At 35.4% G+C, this 12,597-nt stretch overlaps 1 non-coding gene across 1 annotated transcript; it reads left to right on the top strand.

The window, feature by feature from the left end:
- The first annotated feature begins 5,260 nt into the window (after positions 1 to 5,260).
- Positions 5,261 to 5,335, top strand: Trnap-cgg (transfer RNA proline (anticodon CGG)). Its single transcript has one exon. It is a non-coding gene; the product is annotated as a tRNA-Pro (tRNA).
- The last annotated feature ends 7,262 nt before the right edge of the window (positions 5,336 to 12,597 follow it).

The following is a 12,597-nucleotide window of genomic DNA, read 5'->3' as shown; positions in this document are numbered from 1 at the left end:
TTTTCACACTGGTTATCATTTAAAACATTATACTGATCTACCAACCCTTGCCTAGCTCATATTGTTACAAACCATTGCATTATGATATTGCGTACACCTAAGCTTGCCATCCTTTACTAGAATAGAAGGCCGTTAAGCGGCCATAAGCAATGGCACAGTGCTGTCCACTTTTTTCACACTGGTAATCATCTTTTTCACACTGGTTATCATTAAAAACATTATACTGATCTACCAACCCTTGCCTAGCTCATATTGTTACAAACCATTGCATTATGATATTGCGTACACCTAAGCTTGCAATCCCTACATAGAAGGCCGTTGAACACGCCTAAGCAACTGCACAGTGCACATGGCTCTCATATAACGGAAATCAATCGCTGTGCACTTGTGTATAGCACCAAGTATGTACGCAGCAGTGTCCTGACTGCACTGCAATGCACAGGCGTAGTGCGATTGCCACCAATGGGCCCACGAGATTTCGCTCATTGTGCGTCGGATTAAGAAGAACGCACGTTTTTGTGTTTTTCCGGTATCTATACGACCATTTGCTACCATTTTTATTTTTTTATTTTTGCAAAACACTTATTTTAATCGTTTCACAAAATACTATTTTTTAACATTTTGTTGAATACAATTCTTGATTTTTATTTCGAAATACCATTTTAACCATTTCATAAACAATATTTTACATTTCGTTGCAAAGCTTCTTTATTCTTTTAAACATTATTATTGGACAATAAAATGTCAATAATAAATTTCAAAGCCAAAAAGTTCGAGTAGATCGACAGCATCTTGATTAAGACGTTTCGATACGAACTTGTATCATCTTCAGTTAGTTCAGTTAGTGGCTTTGATTTTATTATTAAGCTACATTACAGATCCGTGCATAGTGTACCCAAATAAAAGGTCAATTTTTGAAAATTCCAATTTGTAAAACACGATTTAAGGCTCTTTTTTGCAAAACAATAGTTACAAGCCTTATAAAATCACAATTTAGGTTTGTTTAAACGACAAAAACATTTATTTGAACACGAAAAACTTTTACTATTTTTTATTGTTTGCACAAACTACCATTTCGACCATTTGAAAATGCTATTTTTGACCCTTATAGCACAGCATTATCTTCAAACCTTAACAAAACACCATTTTCGACCACTTTAACTTAACAAAAACGAATTATTTACAATTGTGTTTAGTAGTTCTATTTGTTCCTTTTTCAACTAGCGATTTTGATTTATATTGTTAGATTTATTAAGATTGGTGCATAATAAAATGTCTCTAAAATTTGAGAAGGCTTATGGAGAAATACGAACACATGCCTCATATTAACTCAATTGGAAGTTATTTATGCTTGTCTTATGTTTTTTCCATTTAATAAAAAAATCACTGACGAGAACTGGGTCGCCAAAGCTTCATGTTATATTTAAGCTTTAGTATTTGGGTCGTCGCAACCAGAGTAATGTTTTATGAATATTGGAGCATAATGGTTGGAGGTTGTAGTAAGACGTAGTAAAAATATCAAAGCCCATACAGAAGTAGGGAGCATTTTAAACGTTTAAAATGGTATACCCGCTCGTGTATAGGCTTTGATCCTTATTTTACATCTAACTACAAGCTACAGTCATTATGTTAATATTTATTCTAAATTTTCAAAATTCTACTTACTCCTGTATGGGCTTTGATACTCATTCTACGTCTAACTGCAAACTCCGCCATCCATTATCTTAATATTTATTCGAAACCTTTGAAATGCTACCTAACTTCTGTATGGGCTTTGAAATTCGTACTACGTTTTATGACTACTTTCTAACTTTTACGGAACACAACGTACAAAACCACATAGATAATTATAAAATAAGCGCTGGCATGAAATTTAAACGTTTTACTTTCGCATAAAGAAATAAATCAAGGCCCACAAGTGATAGCTGTTTCCAGCCTTTATCTCTAACCAGAGTAACGTTAGGAGTCCTCAATTGAGACGTTAGGAAAGTGAAAGTGGTCGTAGGATGATCCGCATTCTGTGCGAGGACCGGTCGATATTAATGTCGTTGTAATTGAACGGATGCGCCGTGCTATGCGAACGTCGTGTGAGCGATGCACAAGGGGAAATTATATGAGCGATAGATCGAAGATTAAAACGTCGGCTTTCCAACAGCTAGCATTCGATTGAAGCAGTCACAAAATTTAATTACTGGAAATATTTTAACTCACTTAGGTATAAGCGAAAACTTTAATGAAACTTACGAATTACTTTGGGCCATCAAATGAATTGCAATATACGAGCAATTTAGGCTGCTTGGGGATTTGACAGGCAGATTCAATCTTATAGTCCCATCTTTATTGAAGACCTGACGAGATGTAATTGGGTATCGATCGCATTTGCGTCGAGGACTTGATTAACCTTGGTAATCAGCCCTTTCGATTTGGAAGTATTCCTGCCCTGGCGACTAACTATATCTAAATTACAATCTATTTGCAGCTTAAAACGACCTTTTAGCAAAGTTTCATAATGAAAGTATGGCTTAGAATTTAGATTGATTGCGTATGGGTCCAAGTACTTAATGATCTACTAATTTGAATTTATCTTAAATCTTTGTTAGGTTTAACGTAATAAGAATATCAATGCCCATACAAAAGTAGGTATCATTTTGAACGTTTCGAATAACTATTTACATTTATGTTGAAAATGAATAAAGAGTTATTCGAAACGTTCAAAATGATACCTATACTTCAGTATGGGCTTTGATATTCTTATTACGTCTTGCTACAACCTCCAACCATTATGCTCCAAAGTTCAGTTTACACAACACTTATGCAAATTATGTTTCCTAAATTAACAGTGTTTGCTTTAAAACAAATTTTGGGCGATTTTTTTGTCCCATATTAAACTTAAAATACCCATTGTAAACCTTTAGTAGTTAATCATGATATACACTATTTTAACTGTACAAAGTTACAATGTTTTGAATTAGCACATTTATTTTAATGGGTTAATGCCAAACTTGAATAACAAACAAATTGGGTCCAATGTTACCCGTGATCTGATATTTTTAAACATTTTAATGTAATTTATAAAATGGTCACAAACTTGCTTAATATATTCGTGGAAATAATAATGCCTCAACTGTTAGTTCATATTCCGCTGTAGTCATTGATGTAAATCAATAACTTGAGTTAAAACAAAAATCTTTGTAAATATCATGCCCTGTCTTGCCTTTCCGTACGATACCGTACTCCGACTACAAAGTTGGCTTCTGAAGGAAAGTTCGTATTAACAACTTCTGGAGTCTTTAGACTTGCCAATAAACTAAAAAGTACCGATTCGCGAAGCATAACGTTACCGACACTAGACGATAAAGAATCTATAGGCTATGAGGCTATAACTTCGAATTAATTAAATCTGAACAAGGAAATTAGGCTTCGAATACCTACAGCTTGCACATTTTTTCTGTCCTGAACATAAATTAACTCCAGGTTAAGAAAGGCTGTGCTATAGGTTAAAAAATGGAGGTTTTAAAAAATAGAGCTTTAAATATAACCAGCACCAACCCAAAAAAATCAGGACACTATAGGAAACAATGTATAGGTTACTGACAAGTTTTGATTTAGCTGCTGTAATAATTTGAAGCAAAGTTTAAAAGTGAACCTGTTTTACCCTGTTGCGAACCTTGTTTAGCCTTGTGTTGCTAACATAACCTCGACAATGGACATTTAATATGTTGGCGTAAAATCTTACGAGCATCAAAGAAAAGAGAAAATCGATTTCAGGGCCTTTGGGTAAACCGTGGCCCTTCTTCGTCAAACACAATTGTTAATTGCTGTTTACCGAAGATGATTGGCCACCTGCCTAAACCGGCTGCCAAATCACTATATATAGACGGCATCAATTAAAAGATATACGAAACATTCAAAATGCTACCTACTTTTGAGAACGAAATTGCTATATACAGACGTCGTTTAATCAAAGGGATTTTGTGTTTTATTGTGGATTTAACGACAATCTTCTGACAATAAATAGGCTTACATGGTCGATCGGATCTCGTAATGTGTTTATTTTTTTTATTATTGTTTATTATGACTGCTGTACATCTATAGGCAGTCCGTGGCTTCATGATTTCGTTTTGTTTAAATTGTATATTTCACGTGTTGGAAAAAAGATGAAAACCCGACCAGCAGCAATTTTCAGAAGATGAGTGACACTTCGGTAACTTAGTCTTCCCCGTATTATGGTATTAACCTGTTTTTTTGTAAATACCAATGAAATAAGTAAAATTCTAAACGCCTTGGTTCAAAGAGAAAATAGTATATTCGTTGATCCGAAACATTACACGGGCTGATCTGGTGTCGGTTTTTGTCTAATTAATTATTTTTGTTGGTGGCTGTTGTACCTATGGTCTGGAGTGGCATACGGCTTTTTGATCTCAGGCTTACCTGACTAAACACAGCAAGATTTTTTTCTACTTTCAGTCAGGTATGTAAGACCACAAATTAGTTAGGTAAATTGTCGTCTTACATATTACATAGACTGAAAGTAGAACAGCAACATAAAAAGCTCGATGCTAATAATCTTAAAAAAATCATTGTTTTACAAACAATTTATGTCGAGTGTTTATGGCTTCGGGAAATATGCTGCTTTTTGGTGGCAAAATTCTAAACCCCGTGGTTCAAAGACAAAGTATTATGACGTCGTTGATCAGAAAAATACATCCGGCTGATCTCATCTGGTTTTTGATTATTGTTTTTGTTATTGGCCGTTGTGCTTATGGCTACCTAGCCGCATGTTGTTTTTTGATCTCTGTACACACAAGCTCGCCTGACTTACAACAGTAAGCTTAGTTTAGTACATTGTCGTCTTAAGTACCTGGCCAAAAGTCGAGTAGCAAGCATACATTAATCCTGTGTATTTAATGTTTAAAGGTCGTAGTTTTAAAAATAATTTGTATCGGTTGTTTGTGGTTAATAAACACCATGCTCCGCAAAGTCTACTTTTAAACCAGGACTTATGCAAATGAAGATTAATATGGTTTTCGTAAGTGACTGTAAAACCATAAGTTTTACTCACTATTGATACGGAAGCCGTAATCGTTGGTCATAAAGCAACTTCCGAGGGGCTAGATCACAGAAGTTATTAAACACATATGTTTGTGTGTGTCTTTCATTGATTGATACGGACTGATGATCCCCCAGTGTGAAGTTGCTTGTACTAACAAAAATGTGCAAGTATTGGCGCATGGTTGTTTCTCGACTCGCTCCTCTCTGAGCCTGCATAGCTCAGTTGGTAGAGCGACGGTCCCGGCTTTACCGGAGGTCGTGAGTTCGAACCTCACTGCAGGCCAGTTGTTTTTCTGGCTTGCTCTGCTTGCATCAAAGATCGACAGATTCGGCGAGTCTGCGATGGCTTTTCGGTGTACTATTGATACGGAAGCCGTAATCGTTGGTCATAAAGCAACTTCCGAGGGGCTAGATCACAAATGTTATTAAACACATATGTTTGTGTGTGTCTTTCATTTTACTCAGAGAGTCTTAAAGTGTGCTTCACGACGCGCAATTTTACAAGGGCGTCGCACAGGGATTCGCTTCGCAGGTAATATCAATTGCAATATTAAAATGCTTGCAAACATATTACTAATATTATCCCCGAAGTGCATTTAAAGTTATCGTCGCAAAAAAACATAGTGATTGATATGATTTTCGTTAAACACAAACCAATAAAAAAGATAAAAACAAATTATATATGTTAAAGAAAAACACTATTATTGATTAGTTAACTGTTTAAAACATGCCATGAAAACGTTTCAGTAATGTCACTGTTTTCTTGGTGCTCCAAACGTAGACTTTTTACCTAACGGTTAGTCGAACCCTCAATAAGTTAAGTAAAATTTAACAAAGCTTAAAGGCTGACTGAAACACAAGGTTGGATTCCGCAATGTTCGAAAGGACAAAATAACCTGCAAAGGTTTTCAAGGTGACATACAATACCGCCTTCTGTGACGTGACAATTTGGCCGTACAGCCCCTGCTATAAATAGCCGGTGACATTTCTAATTGGGGTTTTGAGCTACCAACAGGCTAGCAAACAAAACAGTCGACACCTCTATTGTTAGACCAACCTTTGTTCGCGTTCTACTTTGGATTAGGTCACAATCAGAATACTATGACCAAATGTTATGTCCAAGGCAGGTTAAGGTATGACGTAATGCCCAATGCAGCTAAAGCAGTCAAAAATATTATTATGTATGTTTTAGTCATTTATTAACCTAGGAGAATAAATATCATATTACTTGATCCCCCCAGCCCAAACGCTAACCCGTACCTAACCTAAATAATTAGCTGCAGTAAACATTACGCCTTACCTTTTCATGACTGAACATTGGTCAAAGTATTTTCCTTTTAATGGTGCTTTTAAACACCGAAAATTTTTTGCCCGCTGAGTTTGGTTTAATAAAAAAAAAAAGCATTGTCATCAGAAAAGGTCCCCTAACTCTGCGAGACAACTGGAACTAGATCGCAAAATGCCAACAATTTCAAATTAACTTTATTTTTCCAGGCAGATTGGACAACTAAAACTATAGTTTAACATATTTTGGCCGAGTAAATTGACATCATCTTACAAAAGAAGTTTTGGTACGCTTTGACATTCATTGTCAAGCCACATGACATATCCGTTCATAGTGAACCTACGTTAAAGTATGGTTGTAAGATTGTCCTTTAACAGATTAGAAAATAATGATATTCTTCAGGTCAATTATATAAGTTTATCTTAACAATCGTGCGGTATAAGCAACAAAAATATCTCTCAGGATTTACAAAATTGGACGTTGGAAAACACAATTCTGTAGCTTAAGCAATTTGATAAGTGAGAAGGTCACATAAACGTGAACAGACTTATTAAAGATTGTTTGCCCTTGTTGCATGATGCTTGTACTCTGAAGGGAAGTATTCCGATTAAAAATAACATTATATTTCTATTTTAGACTTCCAAGGTGATAATCTGTACTGTTTTAAGCGTGAAGTTAAAATGAGACAAACCGCAGTTAGAGAAGCATGTTCGGATATAGCATTGGACGGTAGTGTTTAAATTGTTCTCTGAAGGGGAGTATTTCCGATTAAAAATAACATTACATTTATATTTTAGACTTCCAAGGTGATGATCTGTACTGTATTAAAAGTGAAGCTAAAACGGGAAAGCATAATAAAAGGAACATGTTCGAACACAGCAAAGAAAGCATTGTGATTAAAAATAGCATTACATTTCTATTTTAAACTGCCAAGGTGATAAATCGTATTGTTTTGAGAGTGAAACGAGGCAAGCACAGTGGGAAAAACTTATTTAGTTTGGATTGCGTTATCCTTTATAACAGTGGCTCTCAACCTTTTTTTCACTGCGTACCACCTCAAGATTCCATAATCTTGTTGGCGTACTAACAAATTGTCGAAAAACTCAACTTTACTCAAAATGTATATAGGATTATTAACAGGGTGGATTAGATAAATAGTTAGCCCGGAAATTTCAAAACAAATGCGGCCTACTACTCTCAAAAAAGTTTCCCTTTTTAAACTTGCAAGATACAATCTAGCTGTACCGGCTATGTAAATAATAAGGCAACACGAGCAATAACTTGTTATTGGAAAACCAATAATATGCAAATCAATCAAATGACTTTACAACGAAAACTCTTCCAAGCCCTAAGGAAACATTCGGGACTTTATTTCATCGGACTCAGGTTGTTTTAAACCGACTCGGCAGCCCTGCTTTAAACTTCTGTTAGTAATTTAAAAAGGTAGTGACTTCAGCTGTAAAGATTTTGCAACAACCTGAATTTTTCGTGGCTGAACAAAATGAAGCAATACATTATGCTGTGGGCTCTTTAAGAGGCTTTACGCAATGCCCTTTAGCATATATCGCCCTTGGTTGCATTACACGTTCGGTAAAAAGGAAAAATCCAGAGTAGTTTTTGAAAGCCGATTACTATAAGCCTTTTGAAAATGGGAAATGAATCCTTTAATCCTTTACATCTTATGCGTTACCGAAGTCAAACTGAATTAAACAATAAGGTGTGTTGAGTGATTAGGGTTGTCCAAAAGTATCGAATCGGAGCCGATACACGATACCAAGTCGCCGTATCGCTACTGGTCCGATATTACGGTGGTATCGATGCCGCTCCAAAAACACTAAAATAGAAATTCGGCTTTAATTTGCGATACAACGCAACCAATTACTACCTTGAAATGTTAATTTATTAAAAAGTAGAGGCAACTGGTGTTAAATTTTTAACATCAATGCCAAGTTCAACATGGTAAAAAAACTTTGAACGTTTTTTTTTATGTTTATATTGCTTGTTGAGCATAGTAATGACGTCATTTGGTGTCGGGTGGGGTCGCGATAATTTTGCTCCGAATCTCGCGTGTCGGTGCCGGAATAAAATAGCAAGTATCTGACTTCCATGAATGTGATAAGTAGGGCGATTATTTTTTGACCTAAAAATAAGAAATTTTGACCGAAAAAATTGAAATTTTGACAAATTTTGACCTGAAAATATATTTTTTAGACAAAATTTTGACCTCTTAGTTAAAAAAAATTTACAGAAATCAACTTACCCCTTGACGAATGGCGGAAAGCAGGGCCCCTCGGCCCCCGCCCCCTCCAGAGGGGGGAAGGGGGCATTGACCCAGATGTGGGTGCCGGGGGAGGGGGTGAAATGCTTCCCATTGGGGGCGGAGGGGGATCGAACTGTAAGCACTTGCTTTTGTACTGCCTTCCATCTCCGGTGCTTTCCCATGGTATTACGTCGCAGTGATGTTTTCTGAAGTACTGCATTAGTGTCTTGGCATCGTCAAGCACACGTTTTTGACGTTTTAATGGCTACCGGTCGAACACAAATCGGTTATTTTTTGGGGTTTATGCAAGACTCATGAAAACGTTTAGTTAATATTTTGTGATTTGAAGAAGACAAACAACTACTAAAAGTGCAAACAAAAACAACACGCTGGTTATTTTAAAAAACTGTTGTGTAAATAGTTGAAATATTCAGCGACTTAACGTGCAAATTTTGACAAAATATTGACTTTTTCTGACAAGTCAAAAAATAACCGCCCTAATGATGAGCATCTACTTTCGGAGCCATCATTTACCTAAGAATTAAATTAGTTATACTTTACCTTGAATAATAGTTCAAATAAAGGTGGATGTTGAAGTGTTGGTCCCTTACACTGGCAATGACAACATTTTTGAAATGGATATGTTACGATATAACCCTATAGATTCGGAGTATTAGCAATACTTTTACATCCTGGAGTTTTTGGGAACCTTGTATAGTATTTGATGTACTGAAATAGACTATGGAACTCTTTATTTAATGGTGAAAATAAGGGCTTAAATGGACGTAAAAAGCGACATGCTTTATTGTTCAAACGTTTCGGCAATTGCTCATGCCATCATCTATCGTTTTTGCGACGCTTGTTGCGCACCTTTTTATCATTCCTTTATGCGACTAAAGTGTATATAAACGGGTGTAACTGCTGATGTGGCCTTCATATCACTGATGATGGCATGAGCATTTGCCGAAACGTTTGAATAATAAAGCATGTCGCTTCTTACGTCTATTTGGGCCGTTATTTTCACCATTAAACTTATGAACAGATCCGTATATAGTGTTCCAAAGGAACTCTTTATTTATTCGCAAATCATTTCGTACAGCTTCGTTTTTTTATTAATGAATAAAGGGACGGAAAAAAGCAACAGGAAAACATATTACAATAGGAAAGCTTTTAGGCGGCTAACGACCATTTAATTTTGTGTATTGCCATACTTCCTCTTTTTAAAGCCAAATATTGCTCGGAAGTTGGCACAGAAGATAACATTGCGAAAAAGCGTAACATAGTCGGTGCACTTTTGGCATATTTACATTAGTAAATGACATATCTTGCACATAAAAGGACACAATTTACAAATGTTTTACACGGCTCATCGTTGTGCACTCTGAAGAGTGATTGCTCGGGAAAAAATATAAGCCGCGTCTTTGTTAGTCAAATTTTGCTGTGGCGGTTTATTGTTAAACCTCTTAGTGGCAGAAAATCATCGGTATTACTTTCCGCTAGGTGCGGTAGAATGTAATCTTTCAGCACTGTGTAAAAAGTGGATATTAAATGATTACTGGTATCTTTTGCGAGTGTTGTCTATATATAACCGCGAACAATTTACGCGTGGATCAGTGGTGTTTACGTTTATACCTTCTAAAATGATCCGGGGAGTTTAGTCTGTTTAACATGGTTATGTAGATGCTTATAAAAGATTAACAGTTTTACTTTTGCAAACAATGTAAATCGGATTTTCACTAGTCTGTAACGACTTTAATTGTTTCTGAAAATTTACAACGATTATTAAGTGAAAACGATACATTAAAATGAACGTTACTTTTTTATGAATCATTTTAAAGGTAATTTTTAAAAAGCGTAAAGGTACATTTTACAATTTTTAATGACCTCGTTTTCGAGTGTTGAAATCTTTTGAAAGCAAAAATGCGATTGTATCATATTGGATCTTAAAGAATTGCCAGTTTTTTGTATTTTATAATTTTGGCTTTGTACTATTTTCAATTTTTTTTATAAACCTTGCAAGTAATTTGTTCTAATTCAAAAATATATATATATATATAATTGAAAAAATTCTTTAAGTAAATAAGATATATTACGTTATTTATTAAGCGTAAATTGCATCAAACCAGGGCCGACATTGAGAAACAAAGCGCATTTAACTATAAGGCTCCGATTTGTAGCAGTATTGTGGTGAATTAAGTAACTGACTTTAATTGCAGTTGTTCAAATGTTTTATAGTGGCCTGATATGAGTGACATAATTTTGACAAACAGCTTGTTTTAGGCAAATGACTTGCATATTTTAGTTGGTGATTTTCGCGTAAGGCTCCTTACACCAGTTTTAGGTTTGCTGCGTCGGCAATGGACTAAAATTTGACTTGTTGTTATTCTGAAAGCGACCTTGACGTCACGCAACTCACAAATGAATAAACGTGAACTTCCTTTATGTTTATTTTTATGGTGTACAAATGAACGCTTTGAGCTTTAGCGTGGAGCAAAATTCAAGGGTCTAATATTTAACCGGCAGAGGGCAGTACAGAGCAAGTAATAAGCATTTTCTAAGGCATCGAAGTCTCAACCCATCAGCTAAACCTCCCTCCAGCGTTTTTTGCATCGAGAAAAAAAACAGCGTCGTTTCAATTTCGAAATGCGCTGACGTAGAAAGAGTTTCCATTATTTCGTCATCAAATTGCGCGACGCTGATTGGACGATAGCGTCGTTATCGCGCGCGTTTCACTTCAAGGTTTGACGTTCGAACGCGACTTCTTGTCGATTCCGCGATTACAATCGGAATACCACTTTCTGTTGCACACTTTACGCGCTCTGACGGACAAACAGGGAGCTTTTAGGTTTTTATATCGGGGGAAATATAGAGATGACGTCAAAGTTCTTTAATGACCTTTGTTTTTGTTTAGGATAACAAAAAAATTGAAACTCCAAGTTTCCAACCATTTGTGGCAACATTTTTGTTAGGTTTACACTATTTTTGTAAAAAGTTTTGAAACCTCTAACCAATAAATTTTCGCAACTTTTCGTTAGAAAACTTTAATTGGTTAGTTCTTTTATATTTAGGGGTCGCAAGGTGAAAAGTGAATTTTTTAAGTCTTTAGTGATAGCCGTTTTCATCATGTACGGCTATTTAGTTTAGGTGGAAAAATAAGTACATTTATATACAATCGTACAAAAATTAACCATGTAACCCAGTGGTCGGCAACCGCCGGTCGGCGAGGAGTTCGTTATTGGTCCGTAGCAGGGATGCCAGATTAAGTTTTGATTTAAACCGCAACCGTACGTAAAATGCCCCCAAAAAATAAAAAAATAAGGCAAAAACAAATAAATGTAGTTTTCTATTCAAAACCCATTAACTTTCGTTTAAACATACTCGATGGTTGATGGTATGATAACAAATCTCAATTAGTATTGGGCACTCGTGAGGTAAACCGGTGTGCTGTTACCATATGAGATACATTGCAAAATAATTCATTATTTTGATGTTCAGGCAGGAAAGTTTTAGAAACAACGTATACATTTTAATTGGTTCATTGAAAAAAAAGTTGTAATGCATTAACTTTACTGAACGTTTGTTGTTTTGTAAAGCCGGTCCGCGGAAAATTTTTAAATTCAAACCGCAGGGCCAAAAAGGTTGCCGACCTCTGAAGTAACCAATCAAAAGTGAAATTTAACCTTGTGGTTGATTGAAAAACAATTGAAACTCGTAATCAAGCTAAAAATGTAAACTATACGTAGATTATTATAAATAAAAAAGTTAAACTATGTAACTATTATAATTAAAAAACAATGAAATATTTTTCGATAAAAAAATTAGTTTGTTAGCTCTAGAAAATATTCTTGGAAATAATAGAACCTTTGCAGCAAACGAAGGAAATACCAGCAACAAAGAAACAAAACTGCATTGAGCTTATGGTTTTTTTATTTTTTTTATTCTTATTGAAAAAAAATGTTTGTTCGCTCTAAAAAATTCTTGGAAATAATTTAAAAGTTTA

The sequence above is a fragment of the Ascidiella aspersa genome, chromosome 5, assembly GCF_963924565.1.
Source record: "Ascidiella aspersa chromosome 5, kaAscAspe10.2, whole genome shotgun sequence".
NCBI classification, from domain to species: domain Eukaryota; kingdom Metazoa; phylum Chordata; class Ascidiacea; order Phlebobranchia; family Ascidiidae; genus Ascidiella; species Ascidiella aspersa.
This window is presented reverse-complemented; position numbering and strand designations above follow the sequence as displayed.